The following is a 13,053-nucleotide window of genomic DNA, read 5'->3' as shown; positions in this document are numbered from 1 at the left end:
TAAAATAGTATCAGCAAGAAATAAATTACTGTGAGCTACCTATAGAACAGCTCATATCAGTAGAAGGGGAAAAAAGTGGCAAAGAACCGTAATAACACTTTTAGAGTAAGAATTAACATTTATTTCGTCACTGAACAGAGCAAATACAGAAATGGATGTTGAACATGGCGCGAACGAGCAAAAAATTCAAGACAAAACCAAAGAGCAAACAACAGGCGTAGGCGGCATCCGGCGCACAAAGTGTGCTGTTCAGGTGTGTTGTCGTCATGGTCTCATGTGGTGGACAGTTGCGCAGGTGGTAGCAAGGCAAAGGGGGGCCTCAACCGCGGTGGACGAGGTGTCAGCGGAGGCAGGTCGGCAGGGTGCGACAAGGAGTGGCTCTGGGAGGGACCACACAGGCTTTACTCATTGAACAGAAACTGTACTCACTCGTAGCAATTTCGAAGCATTAAGACGTCGAGCTTTATGATGCATGGGCGGGCCATCCATGGTGCAGATTTGGTGACCAGTGCCATTGCTGACTGCTGAGATTCGCGTGAAGGGGCGAGGGGGAGGGGGGGGGGCGGGGGTGTGCGCCAGACAGGATATTGTGTGCAGAGCATTGGCATGCAGGCAATGACTGAGGATGCAGCATGGTAGCCACGAAATGCGAGGGATCCCGCGAAGCAAGAAGAGCATCTGTGCCAAGCCGTAGTTAACTGGGTGGGGCATCAGCGGCAGATGACGATGAAGGGTGTGGCGCAGCGGCCACGTTATGCGAAAGGTCCCACAAAGCGAGAACAGGAGTGGCCTGCCAGTCCAACTGTGTTGGCATGGAACCAGGAGCAGGGAAAGTACAGCTCGACACAGGAGTGAAGCAGAGTGAAGACAAAGCAGGAAAGGGAGGCAGCATCGAAAGAAGTGGCTCTGCAGAGAGGCTGCATAAGGTACTGTGTGCATGAGCCAATTCAGGAGAGGTGGTAGCAATGCGCGAACGTAACTTTCCATTATGTGTGCCATACTGCCTTTGAGCTGAGATACACATGTGGAAAGCATAGCCAAGGAGGCGGAGAGCAGAGACATACTGAGTTCATTCAAGCACGGAATGGTAGAACCAGACACGTGGCGGAGCGTAGCTGCCTGCAGGTGTGGCAAAAGCTCGTAATGGTGTAGAAAGATACCCCAAGCACAGGCTCATCAACATCAACGATGTGGAAGGTCCAAGGACGTGTCGACATTTTGATGGAGCCGAAGACCGCAAGAGGAGAGTGATTTGCAGTGATCAAATCGAGGTTAGCAGCAGAAAGCATGCTGCCTGCGTCCTTGGCCTGGATAACGCTGACGTCGGCATTGGTGTGATGAGAAAGTGAGTGCCCGATGACAAGTCAGTGACAGAGAGGCGTTGCACCACCGGAGCAAGTGGTGTGGCATCAGACAGTAGGCACCATGAAGAACTGTGGCGGGACATGGTGCCTAAGTGTGCCCGCCGGTCTCTGTTGGAAAAGGTGCAGGCGTGCGACAGTTGTGGGTGGCTTCCCCATAAGTAGCGTGGAACCAGCACAGTGCAGCTCACTGCGTCGGGGCAGGAAGCCGATCAGGCTGCTGCAAGGGTGAGGTTAGTGGCTGTCGGGGGGCCGCAGGCAGTACCTCCTGTAGGCTGATAGGTGGCAGCTCCTGACAGGTAGCTAAGGTGCCGAGGTGAGCACGCTGGTCTCTGTGAGCGGAGCACAGAACCAAAGGTACAAGCGTATCAACTGGTGGTGGTGTGGATGTCATCTCAGACAGTGACAAATGACTGTGTATGCCAGATCGGCCATGCGTAGGTGAACCTCGAGAGGGTTGGTGACATGAGATCCAGGGGAAGTTGCAGGTCCGACAGTGGTTTGACCAACCACAAAGTCCAAAGCACCGCGTCTGGTAGTGTTTGATCATCAATTAATGCACGAAAGTGCCGCCAAAGCTGCAGAGGTGTGCAGTCGTCGAGGTGCTCATCATGGATGATGTGGTGGATAGCCTCTGCTGAAGAGCAAGAAGGGTGTTTGATAAGTAATGTTTTTGCCATTAAATACTTGGGCAAGATGGGCAGTGGGAGTAGCTCTCTGATGAGGTCTGGATGGGTGTGGAGGTAGCACATCAGGCAGACGAAATGTGTGTTGTCATCCAAAATTCCATAGATACCCAGTAGATGGTCCACCAGTGTGAACCAAGTCCTGGGGTTGCCCTTTTGCATCACAAGCAGCTTTGGAAATCTGCCGAGTAACACGTGTTGATGCATCACTGGTATGCAAAGATCTGTGTTGGCGGTGGAGGGGGGCACCCAAAGCCGGGAGTGCAGTAGGGGTGAATGGTGCGTCGCCTGAGATATGCGTTGGGGAGGGGGGGACGGGGGGCGGCCACAAGTAGCACATGATGTGCTGGTGTAACTGAAAGCACAATGTGTTCCAGCTGCAGGCCCAGAGGCTGACACAGTGTGGGTGTAACGGCCGGGACTGATGCAACAGCAGGTGGAAGGCACTTGTGAAGCAGCCAAGAGGGGACTGATGTGGAAGCAGGCATGGAAGAAGTGGCCGGTGCCATTACAGGCATGGGCGAAAGGTGATCGTGGTGATACCACAGAGCGACGACCGCGGAAACTGACACGGCTGAGATGACCGGTGCCGCCGAGACAGCGTGTGAGGGGGTGGAGGGTGGGAGAGGGTGGGTGCACTGACGTCAGGCATATAAGAATGTGCAACCCCGTGTGCGTGAACATTTGAAGTATAGTTCTCAAACTGCATCTGCACATCAAACCAACCAGAAGGCAACTGCTTAACTGGAGGGTGAAACACAACGTCCTTCACACAATTATCGTTCACAATGTCGCTAAGTGGCATGCCCTGTCCAGGCAGCAGCCATTGCTGCATAGTAGCATCTGACAGTGGCCATGCTGGGCTGGTAACTGTTAAGTGGCCACTGCCATGGCAGGGACCAGGTAATTGTTAACTTTTAGCCAACTGTACATTAGGAACACTTGTGTAAACGCAAGCACAGTTAAAAGTGTGTATGGCACTAGAACAAAATGACTCTGGTAGATCCATTGTTCCGAAGACAACAAAGTTTGTTAATAATGAAACTAAGCAGAAAATAATTTCCAAATGCACAGCGTTGAAGTCGAGGTCACCACTGTGGGTATTACATGGCGTACAACCATAATAACACACTTTTTGAGTAAGAATTAACATTTATTTTGACACTCAACAGAGCAAATACAGGAATGGATGTTGAACATGGTTTGAGCGAACAAAACACTCAAGACAAAATCAAAGAGCATAAACAAAGAAGTGTCACTTCATGCCAGAGACACCACATAAATATAAATTCCATTTCTAGTTTCATAGTAATGGTAATTAATGTTCAAAGAAAAGAACTGGGGATGGGATTTCAAAAATGACTGCATGTGAATGCATAATACGCATGCATTACTGTTTCTTCACCCCTGGAGTTTTTGAGCCATCCAAATATGTAACGACATTTACTTAATTTTTTATTGAGCCACTCTATATATTTATCCCATTTCAGATAGCTCATCTAATCAAATTCCTAAAAAAATTAGTATTGGAGTATTTTCTGTTTACATTACTTCACTATTATATTAGGATTTATTTGATGTTTGCCTGAAATTGATCCATAATGGTTTCTTCTCTGTTATCTCTAAACCATTTAGCTGCTTCTTCAGTTGTTATTTCTATTTTTTTTATTTTTTTTTTTTAAGTCAGTCACATTCTGAGCTTTAACAAAAAGACTGCTATCATCAGCAAACAGTACAACATCAGCCTGTGTTAAATAACTTTGTAAGTCATTTATGAATGTCAAGAGCAAGAGGGGTCCAAACAATCATCTTTGGTGGACTCCATGAGCAACTTTCTCGTATCCATAAAAGTAGGATTTACCTTCATGAACCATTTCTGCTTTCTGGTATCTATCACATAAGTATGATTTAAACCCCTTAATGAGCAGTGCTGTGGACTTGATAGCAGTATAGTGTTTAGTTTGTCAATCTATATTTTATGATCAATAACATCAAATACCTTAGATAAATCTAAAAAAAAATCCTCAGTTTACTTCAGTTTGATCAATGGAATTTCGAATAAGTTTTAGGAAGTTATATATGGCAGTTTCCATAGATCTATCTTTTATAAAACCATTTTGTTCATTGGTAAATATTCCACTTTTGTATTTTTTTTTTAAAAAAAAGAGAGAGAGAGTCTTTTGTACATTATTTATACAATTGTTTAATGTTGATAGCATAAGTTCTCAAGGGAAAGCACAACTGTTGAAAGAAGCATTAATTCTATCAACAAGCAGAGGAGCAATATATTTGCTGTGTTTAATTATGCTATCTGGAATGCCATCTATACCACAGGAAGTTTTTTTTTAGTTTTCTGATCGCATTCTCTATCTTTTGTACTGTTGTGGGATACAATGACATAGTTTCGGGATTTACAGAAATGTTATGATTAGCCTTCATGTGACTTTTTTTATAAGATTTTGTACTATATTGTATATTGACTAATGAATACATTGGCAATATGTAAAGGATCATTTATAGTTTTGATCTCACTTTTAATAACAATGCTGATGCTATTTGCTTAGATTGTGCCTAAGTTTGTGTTTATCTCATTCTAAGCTGATTTCATTGTTTAGTTACCCTTGTTTTTATTGATGTATGAATCATTGCTTAATTTTCTTACTGTTCTAATGACTTCCTTATATGTTCCTGTAACAGTTTGCACACTGTTTGAGAACTTGCTTTTGCCTAGCTGATTAAATTAAATTTTGAAGGATTTTATATAGCTGATGTAATTAACCTTCTAAGTTGCTCTGAAGATTTTCTTGTCCTCTGTGTTATCAAGGGTTAGTTCTGGTTAGTTATGTGTGTAACAAGCTAAAAATGACACAAACTTCATATATGCATTTTCACATTTATCCAAACCCCAGTTTGAACTTTTTTACAAAGTATTAAAAATCCTAATGTTGTCCTCATTTATGCATCTTCTGTAGATGTGCTGAGGACATTATTTACACTAACTTTTATTGCTTCATGATCTTAGAATCCAGTGACAATCACTTCTATATTAGCATTAAGTGTTTGCAAGTCTAAAAAATTTGATCAATTGTAGTTTTAGAGGTCTGGTGATAAATTGTGTGAGTATAACAAATTATTCAGCTTAGACATGTTTTGACAGGTTGTTTTAAAGTTTACATTGAAATATCCAACTACAAAATATTTTCCTTAAAATTCCTTAATTCACTAATGAGTCCTTCTACACTGTCCAAGAACTTCATTAAGTTGCCTAATGGGAAACAGTATGTGCATAAAGTGATTATTTTGGAGTCTTTCAGTTTGCAAACACAGTATTCAAACACTTTTTCAATATTATTTATGTTACTGATATTAATTCCTTTATGTTCAGTTCCTTGCTTAACATATGTGCATCTTCCTCCACGTATAAAAGTCTCTCTACAGAACCTACTAACCATTTAAAATCTTGTATACTAGCAATACAAGCTTGGTTTTCCTTCAACCATTGTTCACTCATACATAAAACTGAAACATCTTTCAGTTGTTCGAGCAAAAGTACTTCTAATTTAGCAGTCTTTGGGTTTGCTGCTGGATCCTAAAATTAACTTGACTCGATATTTCGGTGATCCAACTGTTCGCCATCTTCAGGAAAATGCTCATCAGCATAAGCAGCATTTTCCTGAAGATGGCGAACAGTTGGATCACCGAAATATCGAGTCAAGTTGATTTTAGGATCCAGCAGCAAACCCAAAGAGACTTTCAAGACGTATCCTGAACATTCTGGTAAAAAATTACTAGTGATTTATTGTCCTTGGTAACTGTCGCACTGCTCATTTCAATTTTAGTGGTGATGCTCTTCTTTTGCTTGCGTGCAGGTGGTTCTTATTTCTTCAGGTTAGCTGATACTGTTTGTGGTGTCCGTGATGAAAGCTGTCCTGTTGCTTCTGAAGATGATGAGTACTGTCCAGTGGTGCATCTCTCCTTGCATCTGTTGAACGAATTATGATGTCTCAGATTTTGTGGTATTGTAGTGTCTTTCCCTTCATATTTATATGTAGACCATGTTGTGTAAAGTATTCTCTCTCAAGCGAATCTACGGATAAGAAATGTGACTTTTGGAATGCTTTGCAAAACTTTTCAGACTGTATTGGCCTTGATGATTTACTCATTCACAATAGAAGTATTTATGAGGTCATGTCTCTGAGGAATCCCAACAACACTTACTGGTGTTCTCCTACTATAGTTCAGAATTTCTTTCAAATTGTTAGTGTCATTGAATAATTCATTGTCGTAAACATCATTAGTGCCCACAAATTGCTGTATGTTGTAACAAACTAGAGAGATTTTCAGCATTAATGTTTCTTGTGATTTCTACCAAAGATACCCCATGTTTCACAATGGAAGAAGAATTTACATGAAGATCGTCATGTACGATTACAGCAAGGCCATGTCCGTGGCTATCAGAGTACATCCTTACATTAAATCTGGAAATTTACAAATTGAAATTTGTGCTTATCTACAAATGTTTGTTTGTAAAGTTTACTGTACCTGAAGATAGTTGTCTTCTACGCACTCCGTGTATTGAACATTGTATTTTTAAGCACATGATTGTATGTAGGACTACTGTGTTCAGTAGGTATTTTGGATTTCCCTGTTCTCATTTCAGCCTTAATTGCATGACTGTTTAGTGCTGAATGACATACATTTTCACACTATTTATGTTGCACTAACTTCATTGACCTAACATATTCACAACTGTTGTCATGATTAATATTTTCTAAATTGCTGTTGAGGCTTTGCATCATTAAATTATTGTTTACTGCTGAAAGACATGTGTTTTCACTCTCAATCTTTGTGTTTATTGACCTAACATGTTCACAACTGTTGTCATTAGTAGTACTGTCTAAACTGCTGTGAAGGCTTTGTAGCATTTTTTAAACATTTCAGAATACTGTTCACATACTTCCACAACTCATTTTGGAGAAGTCAATACACTTTCTGTTTGTCCATTGGTGAACATTTCAGTTACAGACTGATGACTCCTCCTCTCGGAGTAGTAGTAGTTACGTGTAAGGCTGTAGTGTGTTACAAAATTATGAGAAGGAAAGTTCCCAGAATGAACTTTTCACTCTGCAATGGAGTGTGTGTTGATATGAAACTTCATGGAAGATTAAAACTGTGCGCCAGACCGAGACTCGAACTCGGGACCTTTGCATTTCGCGGGCAAGTGCTCTACCAACAGAGCTACCCAAGCATGACTCACAACCCATCCTCACAGCTAAGCACAAGGAAAAGACTCTCACAATTAAAGCTTTTGGCCATTAAGGCCTTCGTCAACAATGCAGTGTCAGGCAACTGAAACCACACTGTGAACAGCAGCACCAATGCATGATAGGAGTGGCGACTGCTTGGGATAAGGAGTAGGGTGGGGGCAGGGAGGAGGAGGGATATTATGGTGGGGGCGGCAGACAGTGAAGTGCTGTAGGATAAACGGAGGGTAGGGGAGATATGGGAGAGGGGAGGAGGGAGAGTAGTGGAAAAGGAGAGAAATAAAAAAAGACTGGGTCTGGTGGTGGAATGGCAGCAGTGAGTGCTGGAATGGAAACAGGGAAGGGGCTGGATGGGTGAGGACACTGACTAACGAAGGTTGAGACCAGGAGGGCTATGGGAAAGTAAGATGTTTTGCAGAAAAAGTTCCCAGCTGTGGAATTCAGAAAAGCTGGTTTTGGTGGGAAGGATCTATATGGCATAGGCTGTGAAGCAGTCATCGAAATGAAGGCTATCATGTTTGGCAGCGTGTTCAGCAACAGGATGGTCCACTTGTTTCCTGGCCACAGTTTTCGGTGGCCATTCATGTGGATAGACAACTTGTTGGTTGTCATGCTTACATAGAATGCATCACAGTGGTTCAGCTTAGCTTGTAAATCACATGACTGGTTTCACAGGTAGCCCTGCCTTTGATGGGATAGGTGATGTTAGTGGCTGGACTGGAGTAGGTGGTGGTGGGAGGATGTATGGGACAGATCTTGCATCTAGGTCTCTTACAGGGGCATGAGCCATGAGATAAGGGATTGGTAGCACGGGTTGTATAAGGATGATTGAGTATATTGTGTAGGTTCGGCGGGTGATGGAGTACCACTGTGGGAGGGGTGGAAAGGATAGTGGGCAGAACATTTCTCATTTCAGGGCACAATAAGAGGTAATCAAAACCCTGGCGGAGAAATTTAATTCAGTTGCTCCACTCCTATGTGGTTCTAAGTTATGAAGAGAATGCTCCTCTGTGGCCAAACTGTGGGACTTTGGGAGGTGGTGGGAGACTGGAAAGTAAGGCATGGGAGCTTTGTTTTTGTACAAGGTTGGGAGGATAATTAGTGTGTTAGGTGTTTAAAGAATGAGATGATGGATTTGGAGTCAATAAGATGTTGGAAGAAGTCATACTCAATAGTGAGAAGACCATAGACAGGGTGATAGGAAGACGGAATCAGCAGTGTCAAGTAGTTATCCAGGTAGTAATGGTTGTGAGTTGGTGAAGGAAATGGTTTGTGTCTTTGATATTGGATTGTTTGGAGGTGTTGGTTAACAAGAGCTGATATTATTTTGTTGAGAGCACAATATCAATGAGAATGGGGAGGCCAGGTTGTTGCTGTCTTCTTCTCAAGGGAGCATGTAGAAGGTAGGAATGAGGGTGTAGTTGTGGTGAGGAGGGAGATGGATTTGGGCGAGATATTTTGAGACGGGTCTAAGGATTTGAGTAGAGATTGGAGGTTATGCTAGACTTCTCAAACTGAATCATTATGGCTTGTAGATGGAGGAGTCAGACTATTGGTGGATGCCTTCTCTCTGGTAACCACTGCCGTTCATCACAACAGTGGTGGAGCCATTGTCTACAGGGATAGTGATTACGTATCTCGAACTTGTGGATGGCTGTTTTTTCCTCCCCTGAGAGGTTTGTTTCTTGGAGGGGATGTAGAAAAGGAGAGTCAGGCCAAGGTAGAAGTAAGGAATTCCTTAAAGGTAACTAGGGTTACATTAAGTAGGAGTGAGAGAGGGTCACGGTGCGATGTAAGTATGAAGTGAGAGAGGCGAGGCTCAATGTTGAATTTTGCCTGGCTTTGGTTGGAGGGGTTGGTGGAAAAAAAGTGTTTCCACTGTAGGGAACGAGAAATGAATGTAGATCTTTGATTAGGTCAGTGAAAATTTTGAATGTTGTGGCTGAAGAAGGGACCCTTGGATAGGACTGAATCTTCTGTAGCACTGAGGTTTTTGGTACTCAGGTTGGCAACAGCATCTTGGTTGAGTTTGAGTCCTGGGTGGTGTGGGATGCTGCAAGGAGGAGAGGGATTTTGGGGGATGTTACAGACGAAAAAGATCTGCATGCCAGAGAAATGGTGTATGGAGTACTTTTCCAGGTGTAGGAGGACAAGGATTTCAGTTTGGAAGATAGGATGTATGTAATTGGGATTGCACATTGACAGTATATTACAGAGTGAACAGAATAGGTTCAGGAATGCCTGTACTCAGGAGATTTGTTTCTCAAATGTTATATAGGATAGGAATTGACAAAATATGAGGATTTGAATGTCATTGAAAAGGGAGGGGTGGTATCCAGAAAGGGGAATTTTAGTTATGTCATGGGAATGGGTGAATTTAAGTGGTTAGGTGGAATTTGAAGAGTAGAAGATGAGAATGTGTTATAGCTAGGGATGGGGATACTTTTCCAAACTGACAAAGGTAGGCGGAACAGTGATCCACTTGGGATGGGATGTAGCTACAGGGGAAGGCAGAGAAATGTGAATGGCATCAGAGAGTGATAAGTGTGTGTACAGTGCAGGGGAATATTGGTGGTAAAACTGGGTGGTATACACTAGATGAAAAAATAAAACTGTTGGGTAAACATACGAAATAGGTGCAGCATTTGGACAAATGAACAGCCTGTAAAGGGATCTGTGGAAAATAATTTGAATGTTTGGGAAATACAAATGTGAGAGGAAATTTTACTGCAGAATGTAGGGTGTTTCCATTGTGTCATGATAGTTATTTATGCATTTATGATTATTATCATGTTCTATGGTATCTTACCCCAAGAAAAACCTTCAAATGCTGTGTATGCAGTGGATGTGTAGGTCACTGAAAAGCAAGATACCACTGTTTTGGTGGATGTAACTGTCTGATTAATATCTTTCCTGCTGAAAATTTGGGAAGCCAAATTTAGTACCAAAGTATGTTTAATATTTTGAGAATCCATTGGAATTGGAGAGCAGTTATTCAGAATAGAGTTTGGCACCACTCATAATTTGTTTTTAGAATACTTTACAGAAGTAGCTTACAGTGTCTGCATTTGCTGGTTAATATGTAATTTGACTCATCGCACATCTCCTTCATATTGGAATTTATGGAACATGGTATTTGAATGAGTAAATGGATGAATCAATGAATCTAAATTCTGGTCTGTATCCAACATAAATCAGTTAAAAGAAAAAAAGGGAATCAATGATGAGGGTAGAAAATACACAGGGCAGCAGTTCAAAAAAAGTTCTTACCATTTCATAGTCCATATATTCTTTAAAAATTTACTTATAATTAAACAGTGGAAAATCTATGACGGAATAAAGACAATGTTATGAAAGTGATACATTGCTACTCACAACTTACACACATAGCCACTTCCACTGGTTGCTGAGGATGGACAATTACAATTTTTGGTGCTAATGGCACTAAACTGCACAGCAAACTACATATCTCTGTGTATGTGGTGTAATGACATCATATAATGTTTCGATTTTTTCACATAGATCATTGATTGTAAATTGTTTATGTTGATACATGTTTCTCTTGTTGATCCCACATAGCCAGAGGTCCGTAATTGTGAAATCAAGAGCATGAGGTGAGTACTGTATACGATCTATTTGACCTACACCCTGTCCAGGTAGAGTGTCAGCCAGGTACAGCCTGACATCTTGATCATAGTGAGGTAGAGTTTCATCTTGCTTCGTGTAAATAGCTTCTTTTTTATAGAGGGTTTGGACTGCAGGGAAAATACTTGTCTGAATCATATTACAACAGACCTGATCAGTCATGATACCCTTGAAGAGTAAGAAGAAGAAGGAAGAAGGAGAAGAAGAAAAAGAAAATGCCAGTCAAAATTGTGCAGTAACATACTATACCACAGTTTAAGGCCCAGTAGATTCACTGTCTTGTCCATGTGAAAGTGAGCATTTTAGGAAACATTAAGTTTAATTGTGCTTCATCATACACAAAACATTTTGCTGTAAAACCCTCATATCCATGAACAATGTGTTCAAATTACTGGTAATATTCAGTCCTTCAAGCTGAGTCTTTCTTGTTGAACGTGTATGGTAATGTTGGAATGTATATCTTAAACTTTGCACAGTATGAAATGTGTTTCACACTTGATTGGCTTGCCCCTTTCGCACATTCTGTGAGTCACTGATTCTTCTGGTGATTGGATAAAATGTTGCAACATTGCATAACTGGATGCTGGACTTGTAGCTACTCAAGGTCACATGGATCTTGGCTCTGCACATCTTTAACAGTTCCACTGGCATCAAATTTACCACAAATATGGGCATTTGTCTGACGTGTTGGTATCCATGATCCAAACTTTTTCTACCACAGCAATTGTACTTAATGAATATTCTTATACTTCCAGTATTAGTTCAATATGACCTTGCATTCCACAAATGACTACCTCATCTCAGGTATAGTCGCTGTACAACTCTTTTTCACTATACCAGTATTGACTTGCTGTGCCATTCCCATCATCAACAAATGTTTGATGTAAATTGCCAGTGTCACCTACCCATGCCTCCCTATGACAAATTGAACAGCTAGGTACACTTCTGAATAACATTAGTAACTTTAAATATTTTTGTTTTTGTCAGTATGCTCTTGGGATCCGTCACTCCCTTTGTAAATATGTAGCAAATATTGCTGTTTCTCTAAATATTGTCTGTATAGCATGGATTACTGAAAACCAATTGCAATAATGTTGAGCCATTTGCTTAGTTAGGACAATTAAATTGAAATATTTGTTTCAAAAACCATGTGTGCATCCCAAAAGCATACTGCATTCATGAATGACAAAGTTGATCTGAACACCACAATACTTTCTTCCTAGACATGGTCCTATTAGATGTAGTATGTTATTGTAGTTACTCACTTTACCCTCTACGCAACATGGATAAACAGTAAAGTCATAACCCACACAGCTGTTCTGGGATTCTCTCTCTCTCTCTCTCTCTCTCTCTCTCTCTCTCTCTCTCTCTCTCTCTCCTTCCCTCCCCTCCCCTCTCCCTTTCCCTCCCTCCCTCCCTCCCTCCCTCCCTCCCTCCCTCCCTCCCTCCTTCTCCCATTGACTTGACTTCTCACACTATTGTTCTGTGATGAACAATAAAGTCTCCTCACCGTCACCATTTCCTGACTAAAGAAATGGTTTAGTTCTCCCACGCCACAAGTCTCTGGTGAGCTACATTGTTTCCATACACAAAGAATTGTTGTCTGATGTAATTCACCTTAAGTTCTGGAAGAAAATCCTAAGATATACCAGGAATAAGGCTCAGAACTATTTGTAATTATTCATTGTTCTACTAAGCCGCTTTATGAAGTTTATTTAAAATCATTTCTTACTCAAGTTGTGTTCTAAAATGTTAATTTACATAAAATTTACTTTATTATGTCATGTTAAAAGCATCTGCAATGGTCTTTCAGGATTCCAAAAATTCTCAAGACCTGTTTTTCTGTTTGTAATCAATACTCTATTGCCCTTTACAACATCTTCAGTCATTTAAAGTAAGACCATCATTCCAGTATACACCTCTTTGGAAGAAGAGACAGTCTTGTGGTGATACATAAATGTGCATTCAATTATTATGTGATAATCAGTACTGATATGATTAGCATCATAATTTCATCAAATTTCATATTATAAATTATGCTTTTAGGTTTTTACTGCAGATTTGTTCATTCCTGTCACTAGTCACAGACTTACTTGA

The 13,053-nt window shown here is 41.2% G+C and overlaps 1 protein-coding gene across 2 annotated transcripts in view; it reads left to right on the top strand.

Annotated features, from left to right (window-relative positions):
• Window positions 1-13,053, top strand: part of LOC126271967 (C-factor-like) — a 73,013-nt gene that overhangs the window by 24,208 nt on the left and 35,752 nt on the right. The gene's annotated exons all lie outside the window — the stretch shown is intronic.

This window comes from Schistocerca gregaria, chromosome 1 (assembly GCF_023897955.1).
Source record: "Schistocerca gregaria isolate iqSchGreg1 chromosome 1, iqSchGreg1.2, whole genome shotgun sequence".
NCBI classification, from domain to species: domain Eukaryota; kingdom Metazoa; phylum Arthropoda; class Insecta; order Orthoptera; family Acrididae; genus Schistocerca; species Schistocerca gregaria.
Note: the sequence above shows the minus strand (reverse complement) of the source record. Positions and strands in the feature narration are given on the sequence as shown.